Below are 22083 nucleotides of genomic sequence, written 5' to 3' on the forward strand. Positions count from 1 at the left end.
GTCCAGCGTGTTATATTATTTTTGATTTTTTATTGTTTCCCGGTAATTTAAACATGTTACGTAACTGACACGCATTGAGTATTGAATCGCGAACAATACGAGTGACTCCTGACCGACCAATGAGCAGTGTCCATTTGCCATGTTAGAGGTTATATGCAACTCTAGTATAATTTCGTCTTATAGAACGGATCCAAAACGAGAATAATCGAAAATAACATTTTTACGAAATCACATCAAGTGACTAATCGAGTAAAATTTATTTTTATTCGTCGGGTGGTTTCACCGATATACGTGGTTTTGCGCTATCACGTATATCCGCGAGTTTCGTCTGACACCGGGAAGGTAGCGGTGCAATTAACCGTTACCAAAAAAAAAAAAAAAAAAAAAAAAAACTAATCGAGTAACGTAAATCAACCAAAGCGACAACACAATGCTATGTGTAGACAGCTATGTCTATACCTTCCTCAAGCTTGCGTTTTGATGATATTTCATAAGTCGGCTTATAATGCGTTACTCGAAAATATCGATCCACCTCTGAGTCGTCATCTGTATTCCATTACGGCTATTTTGACAATAATTAGTGTCAATTTTGAGTTCGAGTTAAAATTGTCTCCTCTTTCATATTCCATCTCGTTCCGAGTTCGAAAATTCTGGAAATTCACAAAAATATTATTCTCGTTTTAGAGTTTGAGTCGTGCATCCTAAAAGAAACATTCATTTACTTCTCCTTGCAATCCGCAAACGCGCGTTCTCTGATTACACTCTTAATTAATCAAACTTTGCTTTAACAAAGACACCCTCTACACATAAAGTTCCTAGTAACAATTAAAGCCGACTTAGTTTTATCTTGAAACGCTAACATGTAACTATGAGACTATGGGAGTAAGTAATTATCCTATATTTGTATCATATTTATTGTTTTCATATTTTCATATAAGTTTTCCTAATTATTAGATTTAGGCTATGTTTGGTAAAACTAACTGAAAAGGTAGCTGAAATTTGAAAAGGCAGCTGAAAACTGAAAAGCTAATTGAAGCCTGAAAAGGTAACTGATAAGGTAGCTGAAAATTAGGAACTGATAAGGTAGCTGATTATATAAAAAAGTGTTTGGCAAACTAACTGAAAAGTTAACTGATTTTGATGAAATGACGTAAAATGATATGATAATTATTTAATAGTATAAATATAAGAGGTAAAAACGTAAAGTCAAAACAAATCAGGTACCTGAAATCTCAAATGCTAATCTAGGGCTCCGTTTGGCACAACACTTCAGGTAGCTTATTTGACCAAAGTAGCTTATTTGACCAAAATTTCAGCTACCTGATTTTTTTGTAAGGCTCCGTTTGGCAAGGCATTTCAGGTACCTGATTTGGTCAAAGTAGCTTATTTGACCAAAATTTCAGGTACCTTATTTTTCTGTAAGCGTTTGGCAAGTAGCTTATTTGACCAAATAAGCTACCTGAAATGAAATGCTACCTAGAGTAGCATTTGAGATTTCAGGTACCTGATTTGGTTTGATTTTCCATTTTTACCCTTCAAATCTATACTATTAAATAATTATCATATCCTTTTACGTCATTTCATCAAAATCAGTTACCTTTTCAGTTAGTTTGCCAAACATTTTTTTATATAATCAGCTACCTTATCGATTCTAATTTTCAAACTACCTTATCGATTACCTTTTTCGATTTTCGATTAGCTTTTGATTTTCAGCTACCTTTTCAGGTTTCAGCTACCTTTTCAGTCAGTTTTACCAAACAGAGCCTAAGTGTTTGGCAAGTATATTATTTGGTCAAATAAGGTACCTGAAATGAAATGCTACCTCAGGTAGCATTTGAGAAATCAGGTACCTGAAATGACTTATTTTCCATTTTTTACCCCTTTATTCTATTATATTAAATAATTTTCAGATCCTTTTACGTCATTTTACCAAAATCAGCTACCTTTTCAGCTAGTTTGCCAAACACATTTTTATATAATCAGTTACCTTATCAGCTCCTAATTTTCAAACTACCTTATCGATTTACCTTTTCGAGTTTTGATTACCTTTTCAGTTTTAAGCTACCTTTTCAGGTTTCAGCTACATTTTCAGTTAGTTTTGCCAAACAGAGCCTATGTAGCATTTTATTTCAGGTACCTTATTTGATTAAATAAGCTACTTGCCAAACGCTTATAGAAAAATAAGTACCTGAAATTTTGGTCAAACAAGTTACTTTGACCAAATCAGGTACCTGAAATGACTTGCCAAACGGAGCCTTAAATTTTAATTAGCCTTTTAAAGAAGGCTAGACACTTAGAAAAAACGCAACAAAAACAACACCTCTTAAAATGAGCGCGACGCATCACTGAATGCGCCTCTTTTAAGAGGTTGCTTATGTGTTTCTGCCTTTCTCCTTTTTCTTCCGGCATGCTTTGCAAAGTTAATTATTACTCGGTCACCTTAGGAGTTCACAAATCCAATTTTTTTTTTCAAATCTTCTATTTTCAAATATTTGTTTTTGGTATTATTAAAAAAAACGCTACTTATTATTTAGTTTAGATCATTAATAGTGAAATAAATAAAATAATAGACGGTTTAAAATGATTTAACTAGTCTTTCAATTTTAGATCTCTAGCTCTTCAATATTACGAGGTTTAAGTTGATTTTTTATTCTCAAATTTGTTTCCAAAGCTTTCAAACTTTATTTTTTACCTTTAATTTGATCTAAAATCGTTGTATTTGATATTAATTGCTATATATCAAATTTAAATTTAAAGATACTTTCGTACCGACTCTAGATCTAAAATAATTAATGTTAGAGGAGTTAGAATCATTATTTCAATTTAAAACTTTTATTGCATTCATCATTCTTTTTTTCTTTCTCGAGTCCATCTGCTTTCATAGATAAATCATAAAAGAACCACTTTTTTTTTTCTAATAGAATAAAGGAAACAATTTTAAATACTAATCGAACTTAAACAACAAATCGGGTTTTTGACTTCCATGGCCAGAACCCATGCACTAAGAACTGAAACATCAGGTGATGCGCCCCTTCAAAGGGGTAAATCATTTGCCGTGACTATTAGTTCTGTTTGGGATGTAAGAATGTTAGTTAGTACTAATTAACTATTAATCCTTATTATCACCGTAGTGAGTGTCTATTAGTCCATATATTAGGTGTACAATGACTTGGTACACCCGGTGTACCCAAGAATTTCTCAATATTCAGCATGTTATCCATCTTTCATGCATTTGCATTCATTCATTTGTCATTGCTTGCATGCTAATCAGATGTGGTCAATCATAAACTCAACTTTGATCCTTCTAATTTGCTTGTTAAATCCACCGACATGTTAGGACCAATCCAATGGATATTTCATATCATGTACTCCCTCCATTCCGGTCAATTGTTATCCTTTAGTTTTGGCACAAAAACCAAGGAAATAGGAGGGAGTCAACTACTAAATGATAAGTAGAACAAATTGAGTGTGAATGATCAAATTTTTCATTAAGTTCATTTCGAGTTGTGGTGTATCATATGGCGCTGTCTTTTGGGTCGATATGGTGTTCCCCTTCTCCTCACCTATCAGGTCAATTTATGGTGATTGATGAGTCATAATTATATGCATATTTATGCATCCCCTTAATTGCTTTTGATACGGTTTTCGTGCTAGTTTATATCATTTACATGCCTTTTATGTTAGAATGTCGATACTTCCGCCTTTTGATGTTTAATGCAGGAATGATGCATTTGAGGAGCAAAGGAATGAAATGGGCATCGCAGAGTGGGCATGAAGGGATACACGAAGCATGGCACGAGAATCCATAAGAATGAAGGAAGAGAAGTTAAGAAGAAAACACGAAGAAAAGAGCTTCTTTTTACAAGTGCCTACTTTGAAGAACCATATCTCGAGTTATACAACAGATTTTCAAGTGATTCCAACTGGATTGAAAGCTTATCTTCTTAGCTTTCCAACGCCGTAAAAATCGCTTGTTTCTGACAAGTAACGAAGAAATGGCGGCCGTTTGAAGTTCAGTGCGCGAAGCAGGAAATTGATGCCTCGATCGAGTACAGTGAGGCTCGATCGAGGAACTTCATGCTCGATCGAGTATAACTTGGGATCGATCGAGGAACCAACCTAATCAATAAACTTTGCAATGTCGAGAGTTGAGGTATCTGGGAATTGGTGCCTCGATCGAGTGCATCTAGGCTCGATCGAGGAACCACTTGTTTTCATAATATTCCGCAAATTTCCTTAAGTTGGTTATGACTACTATAAATACCAAAACTCGTACTCTAGGTTATTTTATGCTTAATTTTCGGTAGGTTTAGTATAGCTACCTTAGAAAACTCTCTCAAATACTTAGTTTAGTTTAATTATTGTTCGGATCTATTGCCTTTAATTACGGTATTGTTATAATCTTTCTTCAATTACTATTTCAATTACTTGTTCATCTTTTATGTTCTTAATTATGCTTTCTTATATCGTTATTGTTTTTATTGTTATTAGTATGAGTAGCTAAGCCTTTAATCTAGGGTGAAAGGGGATCTAGGTTGTTAGAAAAGGGATTATTATGAATTGATTGTTAAATTGCTCTTAATTGTTGTTTGATTATCGTATTATTTCGATTAGTTAATTCTTGATCGTAATTGATTAATTAGTCTTGCATAAACTAGGATTATCACCGACCGGGTTAAGACTAGTATAGGCCACGATAATTGAATAGAGATAATTTAATGATAGCGATCGCATGTTAAATTAGATCTAAAAGAAATATTGAATCGACTGATCATATGACTTTCAACAATATAAATTGCTCAATCAATGAATTAAAATTCTACCCTTTGATGACGACCTAGTGAACCCGATCCCTAGACTCTTTAATATTATTGTTATTCGTCCTTATTTATTTGCAATTAGTTGATTAGCATACAAACAATCAAAGCCCCACAATTGGTTACTTTAAGACAGATTTAAATATAAACAAACTAGATAATCACCGTTTCCCTGTGGATTCGACCCTGACTTACCACTAGCTATTTTGTTAGTACTAAGCTAGGATTTATTTTGATTAAGGCAAACGACTGAAAATAACCTTATCAATTTTGGCGCCGTTATCAAGGAGGTTTTCAACAATTTCAACCTCCTCCTCAAGTTCCAAGTAATGAGGTGTCGGAGTTAAAAGCTCTATTGCAACAAACTTTGATGATACAAACAAAAGCAAACGGCTAAAATCTCCGAACTTATGGCTCATAACAAGATGTTGGATGCTCAAGTTGCTCAAATGGCGGCTCAAAATCCTTCAAAACAGTCTGGCCTTCCTCCTCAGGGTAAACAAGCACATGAGCATGTTAATTCTATTTCTTTGAGGATCGGTACTTCTTATAAGGGTCCGGACATGCCCACTAATGAAGATGAGGTTCCCTACATGCATCCTAAGGGATTGGGGAATTTGGAACTAAGTGATGATGAGAAAGAAAATTGCAAAGATCAAACACGGGTTGAGAGGAAAGACGAAAAAGCGAGGAAAAGCCAGGTTCCTCGATAGAGTAGACACGGGCTCGATCGAGGATCCTCCTTACTCGATCGAGTGCACACCGGGCTCATTCGAGGCATCTCTTCTGACAGTGTTTCAGCTACGACAATGGATAAAAATAGGTTCCTCGATCGAGTAACTACTGGGCTGGATCGAGGCACCTCTGTAACTGACGTTGATGTTTCTAAACGTACTCCTAATGCAAAAGAAGCCGAGCCAATTAAAATTCAACTACCTTTTCCCCAAACATTGTAGAAAACTAAACTTGAACAACAGTTTGGAAGGTTCATGGAGGTAGTAAAGAATCTTCAAGTGACAGTGCCATTTACTGAATTGGTAGCTCAAGTGCCGGCTTATGCTAAGTTCTTAAAGGAAATTTTGTCAAAGAAGCGGTCTTTTAATGAAGTGGAGACTGTCGCGTTCACTCATGAATGTTACGCCGCGTTACAAGCCAATTCTCCACCTAAGCTTAAGGATCCAGGGAGTTTTTCTATTCCTTGTACTATAGGCCCTTTAAATATTGACAATGCTTTATGTGATTTAGGAGCGAGCGTTAGTGTCACGCCTTATAAAATTTGCAAGCAATTAAACATGACTAAGCTTAAATGTACTAATATGACTATCCAATTGTAATACCCGCTCTTTTAGGGACTCGTTGACCAGCGTTGACCGACCTTGCGAACAGGTGATAGTCCTTAGTGATACGTGTCAGAGTTACCGTGTGCCTTGACGTCCTTTAGTTGCGGGTGGTACTCGATAGAGTAGAGGCTACTCGATCGAGTAGCTTGGATACTCGATCGAGTAGGGGCCACTCGATCGAGTACGTTAGGTACTCGATCGAGTAGCGTCTTTTCAGCGAGGGTTTATAATCGTATTTTGTCAAAACCGCAAATCATTTCCGCCTCTTTCCTCTAAACCTAGATGTCGTCCCTTCTTCTTCCCTTCATCAAATACCTTCCATGGGAGCCTTTGAGGGTGCTTGTGCCATAAGAGTGCATAGCTTGAGTCGGGTAGCAGTTCCTTCGCCAGATTTCCACATATAGGTCTGTCGTCATCATTATCCGTGTCTTTGTGTTTTCAGTTAAGGTTAGAAGGGTAGTGATAGAGGATTGCGCTGTGTGTATAGGTGTTGCTTGATTGCTGGGTGTTGCGTGTGTGGACATGGAATCATTGCAGTCGCTTAAAGGTAGGTTCGCCTACTCAGTTTCTGTTGATTGTCTAGTGTGTCGGGCGTCGTTATACCTTGTTGTTGTGTTCATGTAGTTGATTATATATGGTGGTTGGTGGGTTGTGCTGTTCGTTGTTTGTTTTATTGCAGCTGTCTGTGATTACTTGTCTCTGGTTCTCGAGGTGCGTCCTCGGCTGAGTGGAGTCACTTGCGGGAGTGGCTTCACGCCCTAGTTTCGCCCTCTGTGGAACCCGCCACGGGAGGGGATGTACACATTAATGGGACAGGGTTATCGCTCGGTATGATGAGCGGGGCTTAGGTGGGAACGACTGCGGTCTCCCACTGGCAGGGCTGGTCCAGTGGACAGTCGGTGACGGAGATTGGTTGGAGTGGTTGTGATTGTGTGTGTATTTGGTTGTGGTTATTATAAGTGGGTTATGTTTGCCGTGTCCTATCTCAGTTACTGACCTTGTGTGGTTTATCTTCTTTGTTTTGTTGTGTCTGCCGTGATCCCTTATGGTGAGCAGTCAGTTTTAGCAGGTGTTGTCTTGGATGGTTGCTGGAGTCCGGGCTAGGATGAGTCCTCACGAGTTATGACAGGAAGTAGAATATAGTGATGAGTTGTATCTTTCTTTAGCAGTTTGGTTGTAACACTTGTAAAACAGTTATAAATGTTCTTTTATTGACCTTTGATGATTACTTTCCTCGGGCAACCGAGATGGTGATGTCCATATATGCTAGGGAAGGTCTTAGTAAGGCTCCTTGGTATATGGGGGTGTCACAAAGTGGTATTAGAGCGACGATTTTGGAACCTGAACAAATGAACCTAATGAACGTAGTGAGTCTAATAAAATGAACCTGGTGTATGTACAATGGGAGCCCCAACTGATGCTAGATTTTGGGTGAGTAGGCGCCCTCATTTCAAAATCCTGACCCCATTGTGCTTAAGCCAGTCACTGGGTATGGGAGTGTGGAGTCGGCAAAGATGTGCCTAATGTGTATGGTGATTATGATAGGAATGATTGTGGATGAGTCTCTGTTGAAGATAGTATGTGCGTAAAAGTTAAGTTGGAATTATACATATAGTAAAGTTTTGATGGAACTAATATGTGTGTGTTGATGGTAACGAGGAACGTGAAAAGGCTATTGCGATAAAAGTATATGAAAAGAGTAGAAATGGGTGATGTGATATGAAATGAGACAATGTCTGTGGTTGCTTCAGGTTGTTAGCGATGGTAGTTCTATATGGATTTATAAGTCTTATGATAGTGTAAATGGTGATAGTTAAAAAGTTGCATAATTATAATAAGAGTTATCAAGATGATAATGGATGCATGTAATATATGAATGGTAAAAAGTTTCCGCATGTGACGTGCTTAATTTGAGTAGACTGATTTGTTTATGTTGAAACATAGTTACTTTGTTAAGTAGACTTGGGTGATGTACTGAAATTCAATGTTAAATAAGTGTCTAGAGTAATGCGATGGTAAGTTGCTAGTAAAGTCGTAGATAAAAGTTTAGATATGAAGTAATGTGTTAAATGTATACATGAACGATTTAATAATGTGGTAAATAATTTCGTGTGAGGTTCGTTGTAGAATAATATGATATGAATCCGAATGATGAAACCGTTGCGATACAATTGAGTAGTAATGGTGTAATGTGTATGAATACGATAACAAGTGACGACTTCCGAACTTGGTTTGGAATCGACACGTGATATTGTTTTGCAGGAATCTTCAGTTAATCTTGTAATTCTGACCGCGTACCCAACTTTACTTGACTGAGTGTGAGTGCTTACAAGACCGAGTAGACCTCACTCGATCTAGTTAGGAAGCTATGACGTCGAGATGTAGGAAATTTCCTACGGTTACTCGATAAAATAGCGCCTACTCGATCGAGTAGAGGGCACTCGATCGAGTACCCTAGACACTCTATCGAGTAAGCTACAGTACCGGAAATTACACGGGTTCATAAACCCCTTTTCTTCCTCTTTCTTCTTATTTATTCCCTCAACCTCGCAAACCCTAATCTCCATATCCCTCTCAAGGTCTTGAATTCTTGTGTTTGTGGTGATTTATTTGGGTGATTTTCATTGCTTTTGTTTGCTCTTTTACTTCTTATTTGATTAAGGTATGATTTCTTTCCTATTTTAATGTTTTTCATCAATTGAAAGACAATTAGGTTGATAGAAAATCTGAAAAATCGATTCATGTGGAAGAAAACTTGCTTGTAATTGTTGTAATATGATCTAGATGCTTCTCTTTTATGAATATTGTTGTTTATAATACAAAAATCGAATAGAAATTGCATATATTTGGGGACGAATTTTCTAGGGTTTGAGAAATTAAGTTGATTTTTGGGGGTCTTTTACATGTTATAGGACGAAATTTGAGTAATGTATGCCGTATATATGATGTGGGGAGTTGATTTTTGTGATTTTCACCTCAAAATTTGCCTTAAAACTCCGTCTTAAAAGTGCCTCAAATTGAAATTCGTTTCCTATGATTGAGATTTTGGTGTTGAATATGGTTGTATGTTGAAGGTTTAAATCTTAAAAGTTGTAGTAGTTGAGAAATTCATGTTAATTATGCTAAAATTTTCACAGCTGTAAAGACCGTCTGAGCTATAAAAAATTGAAATTTATTTGTAATTTGGAAAATTGTTGGTGATAATGTGTACTTAGGTAATTCTTTCATGGCTTAATTTGTGTAATTAGCATGTTTTGGTGCATACATGTTGGTATATTTAAATTATATTTTGAACAGATGCCGAGACTAAACTTGGGAACCCGACAAAGTAAGAGGGGAAGGGCTTCTCAGCCCGAAGTTGGGGAGGGTAGCGGACCAAAGAGTACTGTACTGTATGCAGTACCCTTCGGTAGTTTTTGTAGACTTTAACCAATGGAAGAGGTTTGTAGCTTTACAGTCTCGCAAGATGAGACCAACCCGTTGTGTTGACACGACTATCTTAGAGGACCTGGGTATTGAGACGGATGTCCGTCACATTTTCGAGACTTTGTGGTTCACTGGGCTATATCGTCTACGGAAGCATTCTTATGCTTTTCTGACCTTTGAGTTCATGAGCTCGTTTAAATACGAGCCGAATGAGCAGACTGTGCAATTCCATCTTATGAACACCAGTTTCCTTTTAACCATGGACCTGTTTGCCCCCCACCTTGGTTTGGCTAAGCCTCCCAAGGGATCCATTCGTGAGATTCCAGCTGAGTGCGGGGTATGCCGCCTTATGCCCTGCATTACCGGGAAATCAGCTCCCACCGCTAGTAACATGTTGATTAATGATGTGCAACATGTTACCTTGAGGATCTTCCTACGTGCTGTGTCGAGCCTTCTTTACGAGAGGCTGGATATGAGTAAGTTGAACTCCCACGAGTTGTTTCTTCTGATGGCTTATCTTAACCCGGAGCGGACCGAGAAGGTGGTCTTCAATGCTCCCGCTATGGTTTGTGCCAGCCTTGCCTTGGTGTCCTCTTCTAGTACCAGATACCTGAGTTGTTGTGATATTGCCACCCGGTTAGCTGAAAAGCTAGCTTCTTTTGAGGCTTCCTCCGAGTACGTTCCCTTAGCCACCCCGGTGCCTACCATGGATATAGATTATTTCCTCGACCTGAAATGGTTGAGAACTTTGGCGTATGGTAGCCTAGCATGGAGGGTGTGGGGTATGAGTTGGATGAGGATACCGGCTCCTGAGCACCTCCCACCGACTGAGCCGTTAGATGCGGTAGTGGTAGCTGCTGATTCTGATGAGGAGGAGGATTAGGATGTACCTCGGCCGAGACAGACGTACCTCATTGATGATACGATCCTTCAGGTTATGCCCAAGCCGAAGAAGGGGGATAGTGTGAGAGCGGCGGAGGATAGACCCAGATTAGGGAGAGGACCACGTCGTGTGAGGGAGAGGACGGCTGAGACCCAGCCACAGCCAGCATCACCACCACAGCACCCATTCCCTTGCTATCCCTACCTTGATACTCCGGAGACACGTGCAAGCTACTTGGCAGAGAGAGTGTCCTCTACCTTGACGCTCCGGAACATGCACGAGATAGCATATACTCAGGGCATTAGGACAGAGGGACCGCATCCAGTGTGGTGTAGCGGAGTTGGAGACTACAGCGGGGTTTTCCACTCCTACGGGGTGGACATGTCCGCGTGGGGAGCACCACAGTCTTTTTCTTTTGGTGGTTTGACCCCATGGTACGTGAGTCCAGAGGTTGGAGCGGGGGTTGATTCAGGTCTTGGGGCTTCAGGGGCAGGTACTTCAGGTGGTGACGGAGCAAAGGATTACGTCATGGAGGAGCAGCAGCAGCAAGAGTGATACTCCTTTCTTTCTCTTTTGTTTATGGTTATTGGTTATGTTGGATAGTAGCTTATTTCGGTTAGTACTCATTACATTCGGTTTGTATTGGTGGCCATAAGGCCGTATCTGCTTAGCTTAGACTTGTTTGTAGGATTTTGGAGTCGGGTTGTCATCCCGACTCGCGGTTATGAGATGTTGTGCAAATACTTATTTACCTTGTGACGTGTCAGGAAATTTCGAAGTAGCATTTGACCTGTGTCCACTCGACCGAGTGCCCTTTACTCGATCCAGTAGCTGCAGGTGTGGCAGGTAAAGATCATTCTGATCTCAGGCTACTCGATCGAGTAGCTAAGACACTCGGTCGAGTAGAGGGCACTCGATCGAGTACCCTATACACTCGATCGAGTAGCACTGTTTCAGGGACATTTCGATAATTAAAATTGTTTAATGTTTACATTTTTGCATGCTTCGATGTTTAACATGGTTGATGACAATTAGTAACATGTCTGGACCGTTAATTTGATATGTTGGAGGTCGTGCTTGGATTATGAATGTAGATTTTTGACGAATAGCGCAAGTAGTAGTTGGTTCCTATTACATTCATTTTACATCTTCAACGTCTACTAGCTTAGTAGCCTAACTTATTTATTATCGAAAAGACTTGTTATTTATCTCACAAAAATTCGCATATTTACTTCATATACAAATTGATACATACATGTAATCAGGTTTGTTGCTAAACATTCGAGTAAAGTAGCAGTTGTATTTATAAATTCATGTTTGTTATGATTAATGAGTAATGTCAACAAGGGAGTTATATGTATTGGGTAAATGACAAGAGATAAGTATTGGTAATGTGTGTAATAATTAGGTGGTGAACTTCGGGGACGAAGTTCCTTTCTAGAGGGGAAGAGTAATGTCGCAAAATAAAAAGGCCGATATTATAATAATTTTTGTTGTTTGTTTATAACGTTTTCTATTGTTCTTGTTATATTTTCAGCATGAAGTTATAATTGTTTTCATTATTTGATGAGTAATTTGTATGTTTAAGTAAAAGTTGAGTAATTTACTATGAAAGGACGGTCATAGAGAGATAAGTATGTCAGGAACGGTAATGAAGTAGTACCGCTTTGAGTCATGCACTGTAATAGGATCGTTTGGTAACATGTTTGTGTTGTGTGACATATTTCGTGTTGGTAATCGTGGATTAGTGAGAGTATAGTTCCATAGCTGCGTGGCTAAAAGTTCGGAGTAGTAGTATGGTCGTTAGTTGTGTTAGTACATGTGGTGAATTTGGTGATTAACGTTGTGATTCGTAGAAGTTGGTGTATATGGTATTAGACAGTTGGTGATGATGACATGGTGGGTTAGAACTTCTAGAGAGTAGTGACCTGTGTCGGAAGAACGGTGGTGTCGACCTTGTTTCCGTGTCTTGTGCTTTGGGGAAGGGTGAGTTGAACTTCGGGGACGAAGTTCTTTTTAAGGGGGGAAGACTGTAATACCCGCTCTTTTAGGGACTCGTTGACCAGCGTTGACCGACCTTGGGAACAGGTGATAGTCCTTAGTGATACGTGTCAGAGTTACCGTGTGCCTTGACGTCCTTTAGTTGCGGGTGGTACTCGATAGAGTAGAGGCTACTCGATCGAGTAGCTTGGATACTCGATCGAGTAGGAGCCACTCGACCGAGTATGTTAGGTACTCGATCGAGTAGCGTCTTTTCAGCGAGGGTTTATAATCGTATTTTGTCAAAACCGCAAATCATTTCCGCCTCTTTCCTCTAAACCTAGATGTCGTCCCTTCCTCTTCCCTTCACCAAATACCTTCCATGGAAGCCTTTGAGGGTGCTTGTGCCATAGGAGTGCATAGCTTGAGCCGGGTAGCAGTTCCTTTGCTAGATTTCCAAATGTAGGTATGTCGTCATCATCATCCGCGTCTTTGTGTTTTCAGTTAAGGTTAGAAGGGTAGTGATAGAGGATTGTGTTATATGTATAGGTGTTGTTTGATTGCTGGGTGTTGCGTGTGTGGACATGGAATTGTTGCAGTCGCTTAAAGGTAGGTTCGCCTACTCAGTTTCTGTTGATTGTCTAGTGTGTCGGGCGTCGTTATACCTTGTTGTTGTGTTCATGTAGTTGATTATATATGGTGGTTGGTGGGTTGTGTTGTTCGTTGTTTGTTGTATTGCAGCTGTCTGTGATTACTTGTCTCTGGTTCTCGAGGTGCGTCCTCGGCTGAGTGGATTCACTTGCGGGAGTGGCTTCACGCCCTAGTTTCGCCCTCCGTGGAACCCGCCACGGGAGGGGATGTGCACATTAATGGGACAGGGTTATCGCTCGGTATGATGAACGGGGCTTAGGTGGGAATGGCTGCGGTCCCCCACTGGCAGGGCTGGTCCAGTGGACAGTTGGTGACGGAGATTGGTTGGAGTGGTTGTGATTGTGTGTGTATTTGGTTGTGGTTATTATAAGTTGGTTATGTTTGCCGTGTCCTGTCTCAGTTACTGACTTTGTGTGGTTTGTCTTCTTTGTTTTGTTGTGTCTGCCGTGATCCCTTATGGTGAGCAGTCGGTCTTAGCAGATGTTGTCTTGGATGGTTGCTAGAGTCCGGGCTGGGATGAGTCCTCACGAGTTATGACAGGAAGTAGAATATAGTGATGAGTTGTATCTTTCTTTAGCAGTTTGGTTGTAACACTTGTAAAACAGTTATAAATGTTCTTTTATTGACCTTTGATGATCACTTTCCTCGGGCAACCGAGATGGTTAGGGGTGTAAACGAGCCGAGCCGAGCTCGAGCTTACCTATGATCGAGCTCGGCTCATATTGTAAAAGTCGAGTTCGAGCCCGAACCCGAGCTCTTGAAATCAAGGCTCGGGATCGGCTCATATAATATTTTACGAGCCCGAACCCGAGCCCGAGCTTTGTTTGCGTACTATTTTTTCGAGCATTATTTTAATTATAAAGTAATTTTTTATTTAAAAATTCAAATTTAAACGAGAATATTATTTTTTTTGTTAGCTTATAATAACAATTATTATGTAATTTTATCTTATAAACTAATATTTTAATTTATTTATTTTAAAATTGATACAATTTAAGTAAATATATTGAAAAACATTAAGTAATTTTAAAAATAACGAGCTCAAACGAGCTCCCGAGCCGAGCCTTAGTGTGCTCAAGCTCGGCTCGGTTTGGGCTCAGCTTAGTTCGAGCCCGAGCTCGAGCTCAGTTTGACCGATCTCGAGCCGAGCTTTGACCGAGCCGATCCCGAGGGCTTGGCGAGCAGGCTCAGTTCATTTACAGCCCTAGAGATGGTGATGTCCATATATGCTAGGGAAGGTCTTAGTAAGGCTCCTTGGTATATGGGGGTGTCACACCAATTGGCTGACAGATCTGTTAAGCACCCCATGGGTATCTTAGAAGATGTGCCAGTTAATATAGGGAAGTTTTTCTTTCCAGTCGATTTTGTAGTGATAGATATAGCTGAGGATTCTCGTGTTTCTATTATTCTAGGACGACCATTCTTGCATACTGCTGGAGCGGTTATAGATGTTAGACATGGGAGTCTTACATTTAATATTGGAGAAGATACTATCACTTTTGATCTTGACAAAGCATCACGCCCTCCTGATTTAAAAGCTTCTTGTCATATGATTAATGCTCTTGATCCTACTTTTGATGATTGTCTTGCTTTATGTTTTGATAGGAATTCACCTGACGCCCTGCTGTTGCGTCATATCCATGGAGCAAAGAAGTGGATGAGATAGAGAAGCTGATTTATGGAGATGATCCCCCTCCTGAGATGATTTATAGCTGTGATGAGAGCGTCGACATAGAAGCTGAGTTGGATGCTTTAGAGGCCGAAATTTTCAAAGAGGAGCCCGTCAAAGTCTTTGAGGAAGCTCCTATGACGGATGAAGAGCCATATCTCCTACCCATGGATGAGGAATTGAAGAGTGATGGGCATGCTTGCTCATATTTTATAAACTTTGAGTTTGATGAGCCAGGACATTTTTCATTGTTTTCATTCTTTGCTTGGATTATTTATTGGTGCTACTTATGCTTGTGTGTAGTACATGCGCTACTTTTTGATTTACTATTACGAGCTTTAACTTGTATTGATTATGATTTGTGTACGCATTTATTTTAAATGCAGGAAGTCGTTCGTCTAGATGGTTCCTCGATCGAGTAAGACGAGGCTCGATCGAGTAACCACGTTTTTGGGTTTATTTCGTAGCCGACTTGATGTGGAATTGCGCGGTTGATGATTTTTCCCCTATTTTTGCAGCTGGTTTGGGGGAATCATAAGCTCTTACCCGGTATCCTCTTCCCTTGTACCTTCTTTAATTGCATTATCTAATTCTTTTCCTTTCCTTTTGTTAGTTGCGTCCTTTAGGTTGCTGTATTTGTGTGTGATTGCTATGCTGTAGGCGTCACAATGAGGACACTGTGACATTTAGGTTTGGGGGAGGGTCATTTATTATGTTGTGTGCTATTATATCAAAAATCCATAAAAATTAAAAACTTTAAAATACAAAAACATGTTTTTCCTTTGTTTTAGGTCGAGTCTTGGTCAATTTAATAACAATGATGTTAAAATTGCATTGTTTTTGCATTTGAATCCCATATAGTTGTCCATGTACATTGTTTTGACTCGTTATCCATGAAAACAGAGCTCATAATTCAAGTCTTAACCGTATTGACATATCTTATATTGATTAGATTTGCACAATTATGTTGGTAAACTACTTAAATTCTGAGGTCTATAGAGCTTCCTAGGCCAGGAACATCAATAAACTGGTCTCATTGTCAATTAGGCTTGAGTGTGGTTTCTCCTTGTGGAATGTGTAATATCAAACTGCATAAGTGTGACATTGATTTCTTGATACTTTTATTGCTTTCATTCGACTAAGTACATGTGGATAGGCGGTTCTTACCGTTCAAATAAGCCTTACAATTGCCTTTTTGTTAGCCCGTTTGAATCCTTGTAGCCAATCTTAAATTACATCTTATGAGCTACAATCCAAGAATTTGCCTACCTTTTCGGGACATCGCAGTTGCTTGTTTATCATGTTTATTTTGTTTTATGGTCAGGTTGGGATTTATTGTTGTCATGTGGGTATAGCAAAGATCAAAAGGATGGTTGTTAGAGTCTAATGCATAATTGGAGAGTAGTTTGTTAGCTTTCATATGTTGTAAAGTTGAGATCATTTCTCTAAGTTGGGTTCATTTATTATCAAAGATTTGGTTTTGGTTTAGCGCTGCGACTACCGTCTTATCTCCACATATCCATAACGTGCTTTGGCACAAACCATTTCTATCCCTTTTAACCCTTTTGCCACCCTTATTGTCCTTGATATATGTACTTTTGTCTACATATGGTGATTGCATATTAGTTGGGGAAATCTCTATCACATTAGATTGCATGCATGTTTCATAAGTCGAGTGAGTGTTTCTACTTCTTTCTATTCTTCACATATAACTCACCCTATATACTTATGAGTGCATGAGTGAAATCCGCGAGAATCCGACTAATTTGTCTTGCAAGATCGAAAGGTATTTGGCATTTGTCTATAGTATGGTGATTTGAGCCTTGAGCTACGTTTTCTATTTCCCGTACCTTTGAATTTGTTTTATTGGTACACTCTAGTCATTACTTTGTTACAGATATGGATAGCTTGGGATTTGTATGTGCATTAAACATTAGCTCTGAGTTGTTTATTTGTCATTTGTATGTTTGTCCTTTGTATTGTGTGTTGCTTTGCTTGAGGACAAGAAAAAAGATGGTTTGGGGGAGTTTGATGAGTCATAATTATATGCATATTTATGCCTCCCCTTAATTTCTTTTGATACGGTTTTCGTGCTAGTTTATATCATTTACATGCCTTTTATGTTAGAATGTCGATACTTCCGCCTTTTGATGTTTAATGCAGGAATGATGCATTTGAGGAGCAAAGGAATGAAATGGGCATCGCGTAGTGGGCATGAAGGGATACACGAAGCATGGCACGAGAATCCATAAGAATGAAGGAAGAGAAGTTAAGAAGAAAACACGAAGAAAAGAGCTTCTTTTTACAAGTGCCTATTTTGATGAACCATATCTCAAGTTATACAACAGATTTTTAAGTGATTCTAACTGGATGTGAAAGCGTATCTTCTTAGCTTTCCAACGCCGCGAAAATCGCTTGTTTCTGACAAGTAACGAAGAAATGGCGGCCGTTTGAAGTTCAGTGCGCGAAGCAGGAAATTGGTGCCTCGATCGTGTACAGTGAGGCTCGATCGAGGAACTTCATGCTCGATCGAGTACACCTTGGGATCGATCGAGGAACCAACCTAATCAATAAACTTTGCAATGTCGAGAGTTGGGGTATCTGGGAATTGGTGCCTCGATCGAGTGCACCTAGGCTCGATCGAGGAACCACTTGTTTTCATAATATTCCGCAAATTTCCTTAAGTTGGTTATGACTACTATAAATACCAAAACTCGTACTCTAGGTTATTTTATGCTTAATTTTCGGTAGGTTTAATATAGCTACCTTAGAAAACTCTCTCAAATACTTAGTTTAGTTTAATTATTGTTCGGATCTATTGCCTTTAATTACGGTATTGTTATAATCTTTCTTCAATTACTATTTCAATTACTTGTTCATCTTTTATGTTCTTAATTATGCTTTCTTATATCGTTATTATTTTTATTGTATTAATATGAGTAGCTAGCCTTTATTCTAGGATGAAAGGGGATCTAGGTTGTTAGAAAAGGGATTATTATGAATTGATTGTTAAATTGCTCTTAATTGTTGTTTGATTATCGTATTACTTCTAATTAGTTAATTACTGATCAGAATTGATTAATTAGTCTTGCATAAACTAGGATTATCACCGACCGGGTTAAAACTAGTATAAGCCACGATAATTGAATAGAGATAATTTAATGATAGCGATCGCATGTTAAATTAGATCTAAAAGAAATATTGAATCGACTGATCATATGACTTTCAACAATTAATTGCTCAATCAATGAATTAAAATTCTACCCTTTGATGACGACCTAGTGAACCCGATCCCTAGACTCTTTAATATTATTGTTATTCGTCCTTATTTATTTGCAATTAGTTGATTAGCATACAAATAATCAAAGCCCCACAATTGGTTACTTTAAGACAAATTTAAGTATAAACAAACTAGATAATCACCGCCTCCCTGTGGATTCGACCCTGACTTACCACTAGCTATTTTGTTAGTACTAAGCTAGGATTTATTTTGATTATGGCAAACGACTGAAAATAACCTTATCAGTGATGTATGGTGTTCCCCTTCCCTAAATGATCAAAGACTTTGATTAAAACTTCGATTTGAGATTGCACTTCAAATCTCTGTTTAGCAATCGAACAAGGTAGTTTTTTTGTTAGGCACCATTTGTTCGCATTCAAGGTTAAATAACGAACTAAGTATTCTGTTTTATTTTGTTAATTACTGTTAGTTTGTCACACTTATCACGTGACAAGTTTTCAGTTCATCAAAGTCCGTTACCCGCTTCCGCATTTGTATCAGTTTTCCGACTCAGTTGGGTTTACAATTTAATTGATTGTTTATGTTTGATTGCTGGCATGTAATTGGTTGTTGGAATTGATGGAGATTGGTTGGTTGGATGATTGTTGTGGAACTATGTCGGGAGATGGTTCCATACCCATGTTCGCTTCTTGTGACTCCCGTCACAAGGAGAATTTGCATATTAAGGAGCTGGGATTGCTCGTTGCGATGAGCGGGGATTTGGTGGGCAAGGCCGCGGCCCCCTACTGGCAGTGTGGGTTACCTGTTGCGATGGGTAACCTGGCAGGGCTACACACTTTAGTGTGTAGTCAGTGACTAATGATTGTTGGAGTTGGAGATCGGCCGTTGTATTGTTATATTTGTTTCCGTTGCATATATTGATTGATTGTACAGTTGACTGAAAATGCGGTGATCCATTCGGGGATGGTGAGCAGTTGGTTTAGCAGGTGATGATTGTTGATGATTGATGGGATAGCTCGCGGGGCGTAGATGAGCATTGTCATCACTGAATCGTCACGTTATTTAGCCGATATTAGATCGTCTTATGACATTTATTTCAATTGTTCTTTGGAGTTGTTTTTGAGACTTATAACTTTATCACATTCTTTTTTTTAAGTTGTTTCTTTATTGTTTTTATGATGCATTGATGCGTACTACCTCGAGCAACCGAGATGCTAGCATCCTTATATACTAATATGGTTATTGGTAAGACACTTTGCTATATAGGGATGTTACAATAACCCTTGAAGACCATAGAAGAGCCTGTAGATCGCAAAAGAACCAAACAAAGGCCACCATCGATTATTCCTAAAAGTGACCTCTAAGAACAACACATACGAGTAATACAACCTTACATATAGCTATGTAAGGATGTCGTTGGTACGGGACAGGGGTGGATATAGGCTCTCCCGCACCCGTACTCACCAAGCAATACTTATATCCATACTCACCCCATCACCTAGAGCGGTACAAGTTTTCAAACCCGTACTCCCACAGGGTGGAAAATTAAACCCTAGCCCGCCTCATTTACCCTCCAATCAACTATATCATAAATCTCTTTTATTTATTTTTCAATAAAATGTAGTTTAATTACAATGAATTCCCAAAAATACATAAGCTATGAGGTGGGTATATATCATTATCGTTGATTACTTATTTTTGGTTAGATTATAATTTTAATACAGACAAACCCTGATACTTAGCCCTTCTCAAGGCTTCTTACTAGGTAACATTTCAACTACTACCATGCATAAGACTGAAAATATGACTTTTCGTGTGGTAGTCGTTTTTGGTCCTAGTGAAAAATTTGCGAAATTGTCAATTAAATTATAAAACAAAAGAGTACAAAAGAGGGAATCTTATCTTCGTCGATTGTATTTATCCTAGCTTAAACGATGCGTAAATTCTTGGAATAACTTCGAAAGGTTAATTTTAAGCTTGTCGATTTTATTTGTGAGAATTATGTCTTTCTAAGTTTTCTAATTGAAAAACTTTCAATATAAATCAATTTTGATATGGCATAATTGAGCAGGATGTGTAGAATTTGGAGAAACTAAGCCGTAAATCTGTAATACATACGGAGTACTTACATAGATATGTATAATCATTTCGTACAAAAATGTATTCTCTTTGTCCCAGTTATGTGTTATCTTTTTTCATTTTAGAGTGTCTTAGTCAGTCAATTATTGATCATCCGCACTTCCTCCTTTTTCTTGGTTTTTATGCTAAAATCAAAAGATAAAAATTAACCGGGATCATCCACACTTCCTCCTCTTTTCTTGGTTTTTGTGCCAAAATCAAAGGATAAAAATTTGATCATTATGCAGTTTGTTTTTATGTTGGTTTTTTAGTTGTTTCTTATGAAGATGTTAATTATTCATGAATTGATCTTCCATAGCAACACATTTTTTTTATATTGTGTATTTGACCCAGTTTCTAAAATTGTTTTTCGACTTAAACCGTTTTGGCCAAATACATGATTTTTTTAAGGATCCTGCTAACAGGCGCCCCAGGGGTGTTTGATAGTCTTGTTATTACATTGTAAACTACTGACAAAGCTACCTGCAATAATACAGATTTTATACGGTTTTACATCATTTTCAAAACTTCCCGTGATTTGTTACTACGCAATGATTTACCCACTTTCCCACCACCAGTCACCACCGTCATTAAAACCTCACTGACCTGATCGCCGTTTTTCGACCACAACAATCGTCTCCATACTCACCAATGACATTTAAACCCGACCACCCAAACTCCAGACAAAACTCGGGCCCTACACCTAACCACCGATCATCAACTAAAACCTATTAGGATATTAGGCCCATTAAGGCCGCCTATTGTCTAGGGTTAGGGTTTAACCTAGTAGGGTTTATTATATATATGCATTTGTATTGAATCAGAATTATCAATGAATAATACAATTCTCTCTATGTAACCCTTTCCCCTCATATCGTCTTAACATGGTATCAGAGCCTCACGCTCTTGAGGCCTAAAATCGATATTCCGCTGCCTTGCCGGAGGGACTAATGAATTATGGAGCCCTCCGGCGGGATTTTCTAGGAATCTGATTAAAAAAATATATATACGTTGATCAAACCGAAAGATTCACGGCGGAAGAGATAAACATAATCCAAAGCTTCGTCTGACCATTGTGAAGGGTTTGTTTGTTTGCATATTTGTGTACATGGTGTGCACATATGCCGATAACATTAGCATTAAAGATTTCCCTGTGATGATAAAATGGGTTTGACTTTCATTTTTTGCAATTTCCTTTTATTAAAAAAAAAATAAATATGTCTTTTAATGATGTGTTTTCTCCTTTATCGAGAATTGCTCTAAAAGATAATTTCGATTTTGATCTAGGTGGTACAAAAGAAAAAAAACTGGCGAGTTACGCAAGAAAATTGTCTGGCGAGACCAATACGCACTGAAAAACTGGCGAGTTACGCACTGAAAAAAACTGGCGAGTTACGCAATGAAAATTGTCTGGCGAGTCCTATACGCACTGAAAATTGTCTGGCGAGTCCTATACGCACCCCTTACCACCTTGTGAAGATGAGAAGTTACCACCTTGTGAAGATGAGAAGTTTCTTGAAGAAAGATCGAGATGAAGTGATGAAGACCTTTTTTTATTGATTATGATTTTTTTTTGTAATTCTCCAATCGTAAAGTTCGTACAATTTACTGCCTTTACGATTGCGGGAGGGTATTAGGATATTAGGCCCATTAAGGCCGCCTATTGTCTAGGGTTAGGGTTTAACTTAGTAGGGTTTATTATATATATGCATTTGTATTGAATCAGAATTATCAATGAATAATACAATTCTCTCTATGCAACCCTTTCCCCTCATATCGTCTTAACAAAACCACCACACAAACCACCCGCTAATTACATCTCATCTCCAACAATTTTCCGGGAGAAGATTTTAGGGTTCGATTTTACGGTACTGTGGCGGTGCCATAAAACCGAACCCTAAAACCTTTTCCGGTGACCCCACGGTTTCGCCGCCAGAAATCGAACCATTAGACACCTT

This window comes from Silene latifolia, chromosome 6, assembly GCF_048544455.1.
Source record: "Silene latifolia isolate original U9 population chromosome 6, ASM4854445v1, whole genome shotgun sequence".
NCBI classification, from domain to species: domain Eukaryota; kingdom Viridiplantae; phylum Streptophyta; class Magnoliopsida; order Caryophyllales; family Caryophyllaceae; genus Silene; species Silene latifolia.